This window comes from Eschrichtius robustus, chromosome 3, assembly GCF_028021215.1.
Source record: "Eschrichtius robustus isolate mEscRob2 chromosome 3, mEscRob2.pri, whole genome shotgun sequence".
NCBI lineage: Eukaryota > Metazoa > Chordata > Mammalia > Artiodactyla > Eschrichtiidae > Eschrichtius > Eschrichtius robustus.
Genome location: NC_090826.1, coordinates 113,432,510 through 113,447,441, shown reverse-complemented (window position 1 = coordinate 113,447,441; position 14,932 = coordinate 113,432,510). Strand labels below are relative to the sequence as shown.

At 39.3% G+C, this 14,932-nt stretch overlaps 1 protein-coding gene and 1 non-coding gene across 9 annotated transcripts in view; one reads left to right on the top strand and one right to left on the bottom strand.

Moving 5' to 3' along the window:
• ASH1L (ASH1 like histone lysine methyltransferase) overlaps nucleotides 1-14,932 on the top strand; it is a 209,302-nt gene that overhangs the window by 180 nt on the left and 194,190 nt on the right. The window contains exons 1-3 of one of the 8 annotated variants that reach the window (XM_068540954.1): nucleotides 77-123; nucleotides 667-806; nucleotides 13,153-13,306. The gene's annotated coding sequence lies outside the window, so the exon portion shown is untranslated. Of the gene's footprint in view, nucleotides 1-76; nucleotides 124-158; nucleotides 205-230; nucleotides 413-497; nucleotides 807-13,152; nucleotides 13,307-14,932 lie in introns of those variants that run through there. The other 7 variants (XM_068540956.1, XM_068540957.1, XM_068540958.1 and 4 more) reach the window with 7 other exon arrangements.
• TRNAG-GCC (transfer RNA glycine (anticodon GCC)) lies at nucleotides 9,981-10,053 on the bottom strand. Its single transcript has one exon. It is a non-coding gene; the product is annotated as a tRNA-Gly (tRNA).

Sequence of the window (14,932 nt, the reverse complement as noted above, 5' to 3'; positions counted from 1 at the left end):
CTGCAGCCGACAGGAATGGAACAGTCCCGCGGGGGGATTGTGGGAGGCGCACGCGCGAGGGGTGGAGGGTTTGTTGGGGGGGGGGGGCCGGCGGAGGAGGAGGCGGCGGCGGCAGTGGCGGCGGTTGGTGGCAGTGGGGGCGGGGAAGGGGGGGGAGGAGAGGAGAGGAGGTGGAGGAGGAGGCTTGGGCTCTCGCTGCCGAAGGTACGCGTGAGGGCCCGCGGCAGAGCTGGGTTGACAGGGGCCGAGGGGAAGTGGGGGACTGTGCGAGGAGGCGCCCCAGAGCGAGTGCGTACTGGCTGGCGGGCGCGCAAGGCGGCCGAAGGCGGTGGTTGGTGGGAGCAGCGAGCGACGAGCCCAGATACACTCTGGCGCGTGCGGGCGGCCGTGCGCGCTCCGCCGCCCGAGTCGGGTGAGGGGGGAGGACGAAGGGGGAAAACGCGAGGAGGGAGGAGTGGGAGGTGGGGGGGCACGAGGCGCCCTTCGCTCCCTCCCTCCCAAGGAGCTGCCGCCGCCGCCGCTCTGCCGCCGCCGCTCCCGCCGCCATTTTGGGTTCGCTTTGCGGAGGGGGAGACGATCCTCGTCTCGGTTGCGGGACCCGCCTCCCCTCAGTTTCCCCCGCTTAGCCCCACGCTTTTTCCCTCTCCTCTCTCGCATTTCCGCCAGTCCGCTCACCCGCTGGCCGCCTCCTGACAAGCGGGAGGGATCCGCTGTGGACCAAGGGAAGCGGAGGAGCCTGGTGGCGGCCGCCCCCTCTTCCCCACTTCCCTGCACTCTCATCTCTCTCGGCCTCGGCCTCTGACACGGTGAGTAGAACCGCCTGGGGAGGCCTTTGGGCCTAGGTACTCCCTCAGCGACTTAGTCCTTGGCTTCCTGGGAGCTACTGTCATCTCCCGGACCTGGACCTCCGGGAGAGCGGTGGTAAGGATGGGGGAGGGGAGAGTAGGGAAGGGGATCCTGAGCTTACCGGGAAGTCCCTCCTGGCGGGGGTGAAGGGGTGTCCCTGACAGGCGGACTCCTGGCTTGGGGGAGGGGGCGGGAAAGTAAGCGAGTGGAGGCGGAGTCGGCTGTGCCCCTGACAGGTTAGTTTGTTGTGGAGGTAGGATTGGGGCATCCCCCATAGTCCTGTTTGTTTCGTTTAAGGGATAAGAGCGGCAGGAGGAAAGATCTTCTGAGGGTAGTTTACCTGTACGATCAAATCTGTGGTGTCCCTGACACGCTGAACTGTATGTAGGAAGGATAGAATGATCTCAGTGTTACAAGTTTAATAAATGTTACTGGCTAATTTGTGCATTGAAAGACATGTTTTTGGTCTAGAAGACAGATGGTATGTTGGTGTATAGCGGCTGTGTTTGTGTGTGTATGCGAGGAAGGAAAGTGTTCCGGAAGAGTTTGCTTGTATTTGTATAAGTGTAATGGAGTTCCACTTATAAGTTAGCTTATTTTAAAAATAAAACTTGGGGTGTTCCCTGCTGGTTGATATGTGTGTGTATTTTAGGGTTTGGGAGTGCGTTAATACTTGCTGGGAAAGAGAAGTCATGGCAGTATTCTACAAATACAGCATGTAAATGTGGGGTCAGGGATGGGAGAAACTTGTCATAGCCAGTTATTCTTAAGAATAGTTTGTTCCTTAGAATAGAGTGAATTGTGTAGATGTGAAGGCCCAGAACATTTTTACTTGAACAATTACTATGAGGGTATAAAGAATGGATGGCCTTCTTGTTGATCTGAGTTTATATTAACACTTTATAATGGAATAAAGCTTTTTTATTGTTCAGAATGCTCTTGCAGTTTGTGATCCTAAATAAATCTCTGTGAAAATGGTGGGATGGGTGTTTCCTCCCATTTTACAAAATAGCAAATTGAGGCATAAAGAGATAATTTTTCCAAGGTCATGTGTTAAATTGGTGACAAACTTGGGTCTATAACAGATATTTTGACTACTAGTCCAGTAGTATATTCACCATACCATGGCGTCTCAGGAGGTCTTTGTCAGGCAGATCTGAGTTTATTGGAAAGATAGGGGCATATTGACTGGTTGGATGGTATTTGGTAGAGATCAGTTGTGTCAGACAGAACATTGGTTGTCCTTGCCAGGTTAGCCCGTGAGAAATGGGTATTCCATGACTGTATTACTTTCTGTTTATGGAGGAAGCAGAGCATTTCTGACACTTTAGCTTGTATGTTTGAGGGAGGCATGTTTAACTGGTACCATAGCAGCTGCGTGGGGGCCGACAGCTTAACTTTAAGGGAGGAAGGATCTTCTTTCATTCACTCAACAAATATTTATTGAATAACTATTCAGTAAATGCTCCCTGCCTTGGGGTGGGAATAATCAAGGTGACCCTGTTGAAACAGCCTGGGTACATATGAGGGGATTTGTCTTGACAGTGATAAATATTGAGACAGTGATACATATTGAGTCGAGTGAGGCTCACAGGTCAGTGTGGAGTTGAAACTAGAAAACCTTCCTAAAAAGCCTATTCAGTTTGGAGGGAATTTAGATCTTCCAGACAGTTTACTATGGAAGGATACAAGTGTATTTAAGCATCTAATAGGGTGGCCAGTTTGTGATAGTGTGCCGCCTTTTGCATTTTCTTTTGGCATTTCCGAGTAAACTGTTTTTGGGATCTGGAATTGTTGATAATATGTGCCTGTGGATATTGGAACTTTTTGGCTTGGCTGAAGAAATTCTTCCACAGGCTAATTTTGTACTAAGGATCCCCTCTATGAATATGAGGGAAGAATACTTGAATTAAGCCAACTTAACTATTTCTCTGGAAAATGGAATGTTTTTGATTTGCTAGACTAGTGGTTCTTAAAAGTTTTTTGGGGTCACTTATTCTTCTGAGAATCTGATGAAAAAACCCTCACTGTAGAAAATGAGCATGAGTACAGTCGCACAAATTATGCATACAAATTTCAGAAACTTAAATTGTAGTGAAGTATTGATAGAACCAATTTATATTCAGGTCTCATTTAAAAGCCTTTTTTTTTTTTTAAATAGTTTTGTTTGGGGGTAGAGATGTTGGTACGAGTTCAAGGTGAAAGGTTCTTTGACAGTGTTTGAGCATGCTGGCAATAATGAGAACTTTAAGATCTTTGTTTTTTATTCTTTATTCTTTGCAGATTGATTTCTCCAGTGTTAATACATGATTCTGAATTAGGTGATAAGAGAATATAACACAAATGTTTATAGCTTTATTCTTTTTCATTATAATAATTTGTATTCTCAAACTCATCTCTTTCCAGTTTTGCATTGGGACTGAGGTGTTTTGAAGCTCATTTCCTGGCATTTATCTTAGTTATAACAAATGTTACTGAGTTATTTTTATGCAGGGGACACAAAGATGAATAATATATGGCTTCTGTCCTTGAAGCTATTCTAATCCTGTTGAAGCTATGAATTGCGTGATAGTGGGGGCTTTCTAAAGGGCAAGGTGGATTGAAGCATTTTCCTAGAAGTTGAGATTTCGTGACTTAGTTGCAGAGAGGTTTTGCTATTATTCTTAGGAAGTTACAAAGTCTTCACATTCTGTATGCAATTTTGTAGCTTAAAAAATGAGTTTTAGTATCATTTGATATTTTGGGCTGAAGGAACTCTGGTTTGAAAAGGAGGCAAATGTTGGTAGCATTCCTGATCTTGTCTTGGATGTATTTCTATAGCGAGTTTATGTAAAAAGGTCTTAATGTCATTTTGGATATGCATGTATCTAGACAACACTTCTGGGATGAAATCCAGTAGCTATTTGACAGACTATCCATGAATCTAGTACTGAAAATTAAAAATAATTATTAATTTTTAAAGAAAAGAAATTCAGAAAGGTGTTTTAATAGTACAGATTACAGGATTCAGTAAGATAATGGAGATATCTTAAGAAAAATGGTTTGATTGTCTCTTTATTGTCATGTCCTCTGTGTAAGAATGTCATGTATATTTGTGAAAAGTTTAATACTTTCTGTAATTTTTAACTTGGGTAGTAGGTTCATGGTTTTTTTTTTTTTTAATATGTCATATATATGTGTGTGTAGTGTGTCTATATCTGTGCATATGCATAACATATGTATATAGTCTCCTATAATGTATGACATACTTCACAATTTAAAAAAACAATGCTTGCAATAATTACAAAAAATACACAGGATCTTTAGGATCGAGAATAGAAAGTGATTTTCATGTCCCATTCTTGAGTTGTATTCTAAAATATGGAGTATAACTTCCCTATATCTTGCTAAGCACTGTGTCTTCATAGTATTAGCAGTACCACTTGAGGCTTTATTCTAAGTCTTCCATGCCATACAAATAAAGAATTTGGACACATTCAGTCCTGCCTAAAATGATCTACCTGCACACAGTGGAAAAGTTTTACCATATGTGTAGGTGGTGCGTCTCCATTAAATAATTTCATATTCTTGAGTTATGCATGTTGATCTGAGTCTATTAAAGGTAACATAACACCTTATATTACCTTATATTGTAATGCACTGTGAGGTCTACTTTGTGCCAGCCTTTCCAGAGGCATGAGATATCTTAACCCTGGCTATCATAAGAGAGGGAAACGAAAGTAGTTTTTGTTTTGAGCTATATTGCTAGTCTTTTTAAAAAAAATCATCTTTCTTTAAATTACTTGTAATTTATTTGGTTTATATTCTTTCGTTTGGAGAGGTTAGATTTTCATACTTATGATTTGTCATCTTAGTTAATGATAACTGTCATTTCATGGTTTAGAAATCACTTTCTTAAAAAAAAAAAGAAATCACTTTCTTAGTGACTGTCTCATTGGGGGTGTTGATAGCAGTGTGATTTTTTTTTTTTTTTCCTTCTATTTTTCGGCCACGCCACCCAGCTTGAGGGATCTTAATTCCCCAACCAGGGATTGAACCCGTGCGCCCTGCAGTGGAAGCTCGGTGTCTTAACCACTGGGCCATCAGGAAGTCCCGGCAGTGTGATGTTGACACAACATAATAAATTATGGCTTCAAGTAATGATGAAATTTAACTAATAATCTTATTGCTATTTCAGAGTTCTGTTTCCTTCTTTGAGCATCTAACTTATTTATGTTTGAAGAGTATATAAAATTTTATTTTTAGCATTAATAGTTTTTGCTTTCCATAGTTTTTAGTCATTTGCTCTCAGACATATGCAAGTTAATGACAGGAGTGTATACTTTTTTTTTAATTTAATTTTGTTCCTTTTTTTAAGTGGAAAATTTCTAACATATACAGAAATGAAAAGAATAGTATAGAGTTCTCATGTACTTAACATCCAGCTTCAACAGTTATTCACACCCAGTTATCACACTATATCCCATCTACTAGCCTCTCTTCCTCCTCCCTCGCTTTGCTTATTTTGAAGTGAATCTTCCAGATGTTATATCATTTCATCCATAAAGTCAGTGTGTACATTCTTTTCACTCTTAAATGGGGAATTATTTCCCCATAGTTAGGTTTATATAACTTTTTAAATAAACTATCTGATGATAGTTGGAACTACACTATTCATACCAAATACTTCCAATCTGTATTACCTGTCAATAGGAGTTCCCTCTGCAAACTAAAAGAAATGAGCTGAATGGAAATTTACCTCACTGCCTTTAGATGTTTGCATTGAAAAATGCAGTTAGTTGCTGTGTTTCCTAGAAAAGTTTATCAGCTTTGTTCAAACCCACGAGTGAGAAATAATGTCTCTTAGTTCTTTCGTTTGTTTTGTTTTTTTAGTCATAGTGACAAGATGCTAAAAACATTTTCTGGTTACTCTTGGTTCCTCTTGATTTTCTAACTGGATCTAGTTACCACAAAGAAATCAGATGATACTGGTGATGTTGAATAGGAGCTGAAATTGGTCTAAAATCAACTTGCTTTTTAAAGAGAATGAAATACACCTTGTTTTGCGTTTTGAAATTCTGTTTGTGGATGTTTGAAAATACATGTCAAAAAAACCCCACCAAAATACATTTCATTGCTTAAACTGCTAAATATGAACCATGTTACAGAGCATGGTTATGATGAGTAGAAATACTGTAGAAAAAGAAAGTAAATATTCCTATTGAGTTATGAAGATGAAACAGTATAGAGATTTGAAGTGGTTGCTAGTAAAGTAGAATATAGATGTATATCCTTTCCTTCTAGAAAAGGCTGACAGATGAATGTGAATTCCATCACTAATGAAAGTTTGGTCAACTTACCTTTTGTTATTTCTTATGTTATAGTCCCACAGTAAATAAATCATGAATCTTTGACTTAATCTTCTTGTTTTACATTTTGTTCTATCTTTTCTACACTTGATACCAAATCACTCCTCTCATTCAGTTTTATTTGTCCTAAGACCACAGGTGGACAGTGTGTCAGATTATAAAGGAGCTGTATCATGGCTTCTTGGTGTAAATGACATTGGGAATGTGGTAGAGACATTCCTTATGATAAGGTTTCTTAAATTCAGCACTGCTGAAAATGAAAGCCCTAGAGTTTAAATAGTAACATTTAAAGCTTAACAGGGCTTAATGGAGACAATTTAAAAGATTGTCTTTGAAAGAAAAACTGCTAATTCTGACATTTGAGAAAATGGGAGAGTGAATTAATCATGTATAATCATTATTGGTTGAACAATATTTTATATATATAATATATATATATATGAGGATACAAAGATTGGAGAATAAGAATCTCAAACAAATAGAGAGTCCATGTATATGATTGATAACTAAATGATAACACAAGTTGGAAAGTTAAAGTTTAGATGCAGAAGCATATCAAAGAAAAAAGAGCAATCACCTTAAAGCTGCAATTAGTTAGAGATTTAAGTTAATTATAAAAATAATTCTGAGTGTGTGTTTAACTTTAAGGGGGAAAAAACCCTCAAATATAGAGCAAATCAGGGTTTAATTTCTTCTGAACAGTAATTCTTCTGTTTGTTCATTGATTCATTCATCATTCAGCCAACTAACATTTTTTCAGTACTTCCTCCATTCTCATTTCTGTGCTTAGGTGTTGGGAAAAAATCAGGATTTTTTTTTTGGTTTGTTTTTTGCCTGAAGCAAGTTGTGAATCTAGTAAGAGGAACATCATGTTAACAAACTTAACATATGATGTAATACATTTCTCCCAGGTAGAGAGGGGAGAAAGTTATTAAGTCTGTGGGGAGAAAGGAAAGGTTAGGGATGGCTTCTGACCAGTGGGAAGAGACAGGTTTTAAAGGATAAATATGAGTTATTCAGTAAGGTATAGCAAGAGCATTCTAGGTAGAGGAAGGTCATCTGCAAGGGTATGAAAGTGAATATAACATAGCAGAATGAGTTCAGGGGACTGTAATTTGAATCACTATAGAACTTTCCACCCATTCCCCTATGATTTCCTGTGTCTTCAGTGCTATATAAGGTTGGCCTTTGTGCTTAGAGATCATCAGAAAAATAAAGATGGAACTATGCTCAGTACACTCTACTTACACAAAATAGTATATTCTTACAGTTAAAGGTAATTTTAACAAAGATTCAAATCAAGAAAATGATTGGTTCTCTTTTAGTTACTCAGAAAATTTTTACTAGAATACACTCCTTCAGCATTTAATTAATCAGGCCTTGTCTACAATAGTTACCCAGCCAAATAAAATAATGTATAATTGCTTTTCTTAATAATGAAAAGTCTCCCAGCCTCCACATTGGTATATTTCTCCTCAATTTGTTGCAAATTTCAAATAGTGATTAAGACTGTGGACTCTAAAATCTGATTGAGGGGTTTTCCTGGCAGTCCAGTGGTTAAGACTCTGCGCTTCCACTGCAGGGGGCACGGGTTCAATCCCTGGTCAGTGAACTAAGATCCCGCAAGCAGTGTGGACCAAAAAAATATCAAATTGAGTAAGCTCAGATTCCAGTTTTGCTACTTACTATGTAACCTTTAGCAAAATACTTATGGTCTTTGGTTTCCTTGACTGTAAAATGATGATAATACTTATAGCAAAGGATTGTTGGAGGATTGTATGAGATAATATGTGTAAGTTCTTAGCATAATTTATGTCATGTAGCAAGTGCATAATACAGATTTGCTGTTATTTCATTTCCTGAAAAGAGAAATTTTTTAAGGAAAGCAAATGACCTCCCTTATATATATTTCTTATAGGAGGTAAGAATATGTAAAATACCTTTGTGAAAGTGTGTATAAACAACTTATTTACATGTATACATGCTTTTTCCTGATTCTCGGTTTATCTTATTTTCCTCACATGTGAATTCTACTTTTGTTTTTTTCCACTTAACTCAAGGTTAGGCGTTTGTGTTTGGCTTCATTTTACCTTCTTACCAAATCAAGGATTTGTCTCCAAAGTGAACAGGAATATATCTCACTGTGTGAATATTTTGGGGTGGAGAACCTTAAGTCTTTGAACAGAATTGGGTTTAGTTATGACAGTTCTCTTTTTTTTTTAAATTATTGTTTATTTATTTATTTTTATATTTATTTTTGGCTGTGTTGGGTCTTCGTTTCTGCGTGAGGGCTTTCTCCAGTTGCGGCAAGCAGGGGCCACTCCTCATCGCGGTGCGCGGGCCTCTTCACTATCGCGGCCTCTCTTGTTGCGGAGCACAGGCTCCAAACGCGCAGGCTCAGTAGTTGTGGCTCATGGGCCCAGTTGCTCCGCGGCATGTGGGATCCTCCCAGACCAGGGCTCGAACCCGTGTCCCCTGCATTAGCAGGCAGATTCTCAACCACTGCGCCACCAGGGAAGCCAGACAGTTCTCTTTTTAAAGCTGGTCACGGGACTTCCCTGGTGGTGCAGTGGTTAAGAATCACTTGGGCATTTTCCTTTTCCTTCTCCAGGACAAGATCTTTCAGTATTGATTTAACATATTGCTACCATCATGTTACATGTGGTTCAAGCAAAACTCGTTCTTAAGGTATAGTAAAGATTTCTTGGGATACGTTATTTTATGCCAGAGCAAATCATTTCTAGGAAAACTCTAAATCTTGAGGAATCTTTATTGTGTGCCTGTGTTTTATCAAGGCAGTCCATTGGACAGTTAGGCCTTTGGGGTATCAGTGGGTTAAGTCCTTTGTTCAGAGTCAGATAAAAACCAGCATTCTGCCTCCTGTGCCTTCCAACAGAAGGCATTCAACAAGTATTGATTGTATACAGTTGGCTCTCCGTATCCATGGGTTCTGCATCTGCGGACTCAACCGACCACAGATCAAAAATATTTGGGGGAAAAGAAATTCCAGAAAGTTCCAAAAAGCAAACATGAATTTGCCTCATGCTGTCAACTATTTATATAGCATTTACATTGTAGTATTTACAACTATTTATGTAGCATACACATTGCATTAGATATTATAAGTAGTCTAGAGATGGTTTAAAGCAGCAGTCCCCCACCTTTTTGGCACCAGGGACTGGTTTCGTGGAAGACGATTTTTCCATGGATGGGCTGGGGATGGTTCAGGTGGTAATGTGAGCGATGGGGAGTGGCAGATTAAGCTTTGCTCACTCACCCGCTGCTCACCTCCTGCTGTGTGGCCTGGTTCCTTACAGGCTGCAGACCACTACGGGTCTGTAGCCTGGGGGTTGAGGACCCTCGGTTTAAAGTATAGAGGAGGATGTGCTTAGGTTATATGGAAATACTATGCCATTTTGTATAAGGGACTTGAGCATCCCTTGGGTTTTGGTATCTGTGAGGGGTCTTGGAACCAACCACCTGCAGATACCGAGGGAGAACTGTACTTTATGCCAAGTACTGTGCTAAGCCTGGGGGATAGAGCAGAGAATAATGATAGTCAAGAATCACTGCCATCATGGTACTCACTTTCTAGTGAGTGGTAAGATAGATATTGTATAAATGGATATGATGTCATAGCATTCCAGTGATAAGTGTTTTGTTTTTTTACTATTTATTTATTTGGCTGTGTCGGGTCTTACTTGCAGCAAGCGGGGTCTTCGTTGTGGCATGCAGAATCTTTTAGTTGCGGCCTGTGGGCTTTTAGTTGTGGCATGTGGGATCTAGTTCCCTGACCAGGGATCGAACCCAGGCCCCCTGCGTTGGCAGCACGGAGTCTTAACCACTGGACCACCAGGGACGTCCTTCAGTGATAAGTGTTGTAAAGGAAATGTAAACAAGGTAAGGGGATGTTAGGTAGTTAGGGAAGTCCTTTGAGGCAGTAGTATTTGAGCAGAAATCTGAATGATACGAAGGACCCCGTGAATCTGTCTGGGGCATAAGCATAAGTGCTGAGGCAGTAGTGTGTTTGGTGTATTTCAGAAATGGGAAAGAGCTGGAACAGAGAAAACAATGTGGGGAAGAATAATAGAAAATAGGGAGAAGAGGTAGCCAGGGCCTAGATAATGTAGGGACTTTTAAGACTTGACTAAGTGTCTAGGTTTTATTCTGGACTTGATAGGAAGCTATTGGGAGGTTTTGAGCAGGGAAGTGACTTGATCTAATATATACACTTTGGAAGGCAAGGGTAATGCAACCAGAGTGATCAGTTAGTAGGAGGTTGTGATATTTGAGGCAAGAGATGATTATGAGTTGAACCTAAAGTGTTATCAGGGAGATGGGTTTGGGGATATATTTTGAAGGTAGTAGGGAGGATAACCTGGATTGGGTGTGTGGTCTGAGTAAAAGAGTAAGTCAAGAATGATTCCAGTGATGGCCTTAACATTTGGATACTATTTACTGAGATGACGAACACTGGGAGAAGCAGGTTGCAGGAATGCAGATATTAAGTTTGGTTTGGATATACTGACTTCAAGTTTTCTATTAAATGTTTCTGGTTGAGATATTGAGTAGGGCAGTTGGATATGTAAGTCTCGAGGTTGGGGCAAATGTAAATTTGGGAGTTGGTCAGTGTAGAGATGCTGTTTAGAGCCATGGGACTTCATGAGATTACCTGGATAGTGAATGTAGAGAAGAGATGAAGTTCTTGGACTGAGTTGTGGAGTATTCTTGACACTTAACTAAAAATGCCAGGGTTGAAAGAATCTTTTGATAATTTTAGGGATAATACTTTGCTGACTAAGAAAACCTAGCAAGTACTAACTAGTCAAGACAGAGAGACAAAAATAAAATGGTTGAGGTACAAATTGCTATTCTTTTATCTGTTAAATAGCTCTTTGTGTCGCAGAGCTCAGAACACTCATTTTATGTGAAATTAAGAACCAGAGTGCCTATTTCTACTTGGTTACTCTGAAAAGATGGCCAGAATGGTCATTAGCTTCCTAGATATCCGTTGTGGCGGGCAACATAAGGTAAAACAAATAAATACAAGTTTATAAAGTAATGAATGAGGTGTCAAAAGACATGAAGCTGCTTACTCATTAACATGATAACAATTTCTAGCTTTGAAAATTTACAGAGTAAGAATGAGATCAAGCTGTCTCCTAATTTCTTATGTAGCCTATCATTGGGCATTGTTATACCTTCCTTTTATTAAGCTGGTTTTTCATCTGTGGACTTAATTAGTCAACATATCTAACCTCCTAGAATACATTTGTAAGATGTAACTAATACTTGTAACTATTAGGGGCTTAATATCATTTAGGTTGACTTATTGCATTTTGCAGGACATGTTTTTCTGGATGTGGGTAAGGCTCTATTAAAATATATTTGAGGTGTCAGAAATAGGAAGGAATAGTAATAACAGACAATAAAAGCAATCACAGTGTATAGGGTGTTTTGTTTTTTGTTTTTTTTTGGCTGCGTTGGGTCTTCATTGCTGCGTGTGAGCTTCCTCTAGTTGCAGTGAATGGGGGCTACTCTTCGTTGCGGTGCGCGGGCTTCTCATTGCTGTGGCTTCTCGTCGCGGAGCACGGGCTCTGGGCAAGCAGGCTCAGTAGTTGTGGCTTGCGGGCTCTAGAGCTCAGGCTCAGTAGTTGTGGCGCATGGTCTTAGCTGCTCCATGGCATGTGGGATCTTCCCAGAGCAGGGCTCGAACCCATGTCCCCTGCATTGGCAGGGGGATTCTTAACCACTGCGCCACCAGGGAAGTGCCTAGGTTTTTTGTTGTTGATTTAAAAACCTATCAGGAATCCTCTTAGCTAATGCATGAAACATACCCTCTTGCTTGAGCACATGACTTCACACTTGCCGATCCACCTCTACCATTAGGAAAATGTAGGGCCCATCTGTTGAATTGGCACTGTGCCTAAAAGGCTGGTAGTTTTGGACTTTGTCAGTCCAGGAAAAGGAATTAATTCCAGAACATTGAGGGGAAACTTTTCTAGTAACAACATGTTCCCTAGAGTTTTTCTGATCTCTTGTTGCTGTTTTACAGAAATCACCAGAGAATTAAGGATCCATATCATGTATGATTTCTTTTTCCTAAGTCTAAGTCAGAATTATCATTCGTATGTATTAGAGAGCCTGTTCTCGTCCATGTAAATGGTGTCCTTAAGAAAACATTAACAAAAATTTCCAGATAGTTAGAGGCGATCTTCTTAAGTAGAATTGAGATGTTTAAGAAAGTAGTATGATTTGGGATTCAGATAAGCCTCGAAAAATATTTCTAGATGAATCTGTTCCACACAAATCTGGAAACTATTTACTGAGACTTAGAACTAGGTGATTAAAAATGGCCACCTCCAAGTTTCTTGTTTCATAAGCATCTTAATTATGAATGTTATGGAATGACAGTTGCATTATTTACCTGTTCTTCAACAGGGACTGCATTTAAAAATGGACATAAACTCACATGGGATGGTGGCGGTTAGATGGTGGTTTAAGTAAATCTTTGCTGTACTGTCTGTTATCTGTCCACCTTCTTTTTCTCTTCACCATTTTGATAATGCAATAATTTCTGGAGAATCATTAGTTAAAGCAACATACCAATGTTAGAATGGCAGACTGGGTATAAGAAAAGTAATTCTCCAAAATCAGTAAAATGGCAGCAAAGTGATAATCGTCTATCTGTGACCCACCCTGATTGGCTTCCAGCATACTTTTACCAAGCCTCCCTAGCTATATCCCACATACGTCTCTGAAATGCATGCGATTTCTGAATCCAAACCTGACCATGTGCCTTGGCAGGATACACTCTTTAGCACTCTTCAAGATCCTGCCTACCTCTTTAGCTTTGTGTCTCACTGGGCTTCCTACCCTTGTGCTTCAGCTGTTTGGAACTGTCATCATTCCCATACACGGTTCGTTTATATCTCCATGACTTTCATGTTCCTCCCAGTGCCTGGCTGCTTAGAGAACACCTACCCAACTTCTGAGACAAAGTTCAAGTTGATGCTGTGAAGCCTTACCTGGCCACCTCCCCTCTTTTGGTGAACAGTATGCACTCATTTGTCTTTGGCATATACCTAGGAGTGGAATTGCTGGGCCACGGGGTAAGCATATTTTTATCTTTAGTAAATACTATCAAACGGTTTTCCAAGTTGATTTTATGACTTTATAACTTTATCAGGCTCCACATCTTTCCCAGCTTTTGGTGTTGCCATTCTTTTTAATTTTAGCCATTTTGGTGGGTAATAGTATTTCATTGGTATTGATTTGCATTTCACTCATGACTGGTGAGTTTAAGCAACTTTTCATGTGTGCGTTGGATGTTTGGACATCCTCTTGTGAAGTACCTGCTCTTAATATATATTCTGAATGCAATTCCTTTCTCAAATATATGCGTTGCAAATATCGTCATCCAATGTATGGCTTCCCTTTTCACTCTCTAGATGGTGTCTTTTGATGAACAGAAGTTCTCATTTTTCATAAAGTCCCATTTGTCTTTTGTTTTCCTGATCTAGTTTGAAGAGGCATGTAGTTGTGGGTAGGAGGAAATGGAGAATTACTTATTAATAGGCATAAAGTTTCAGTCAAGCAAGATGAATAAGCTCTAGAGATTTATTGTACAGCATTGTATGTATAGTCAACAATAGTGTATTGTACACTTAAAAATTTGGTAGATCTCATGTTGTGTTCTTACCACAATAAAACAATAATAAAAAGATAAAGAGGTGTGTAGTAGGTGTCAGTCTATTGAATGGAAACAAAAAGGAGAGGAATATATTAAGAAAATAGCTAGTCAGTATTAAGGTAATGGAGTTAGAAAGTACATCCAAAAGCTATTGGGTTAGTTTTCTCAATTTCATGTATATATGAGCAAGACTTGAGAGGTGTGTGCATATGGTACCTACGTATATTTCAAATCTTTTAAAAATATGTTTTTATTGGATTTGTGTTTAATTATAAAACTTACACAAATTCTGTAACAGGTCAAGGAAAAAAATATTTATAAACAAGATTTTTCCCATTTACTTCCAAACCTTTTCCCCTGAAGTAACCAGTGCTATCAGTTGATGTATAATCATCCATATTTATTTCTACGTGCATACAAATACATATGTTTTTTTCTACTCTTTACAAATATGAGATCATGCGTGTATTTTTACTTAAAAATAGCATACATGGCTGTATATTTGTGTGTGTGTATATATATATATTTAACTGTTTTTGTGTATGTAGCACATCAAGGACTGCTATAATAAATATTCTTTTATTGCTGCTTTTATTTTTCTATGATAGAAAAGATTACTTTCCTAAATGATGGTGGCCACTAGGGCCCTCTTTCCACCTTGCCAGTATTAGTTGTTATCAGTCTTAAATTTCAACCAAAGTGATGAGTGAAAAATATCTTAATTCACACCTCCCTGACTACCAGTGAGGTAGATCATCTTTTTATGTTTCTAATTATTTCTATCTCTTCTGTAATTGCCTGTGCATATCTCCTGTATGTCTTTTCTTACATACTAGTTTATAGAATAACTTTGTATGTTAGAGATATTAATCCTTTTTCATGTTCATTATATTTTCTCCTAGTCTATTGTTTGTCCTTGATTTTGTTTACATCTTACATTACGGTATATAATGCTTTTATGTAATCAAATTGGTCACTTTTTTCCTTTATGGTTTCTAGTTTCCTGATTTGCTTAAGGTTTCTCAACCATAGGCTGTAGAAATAT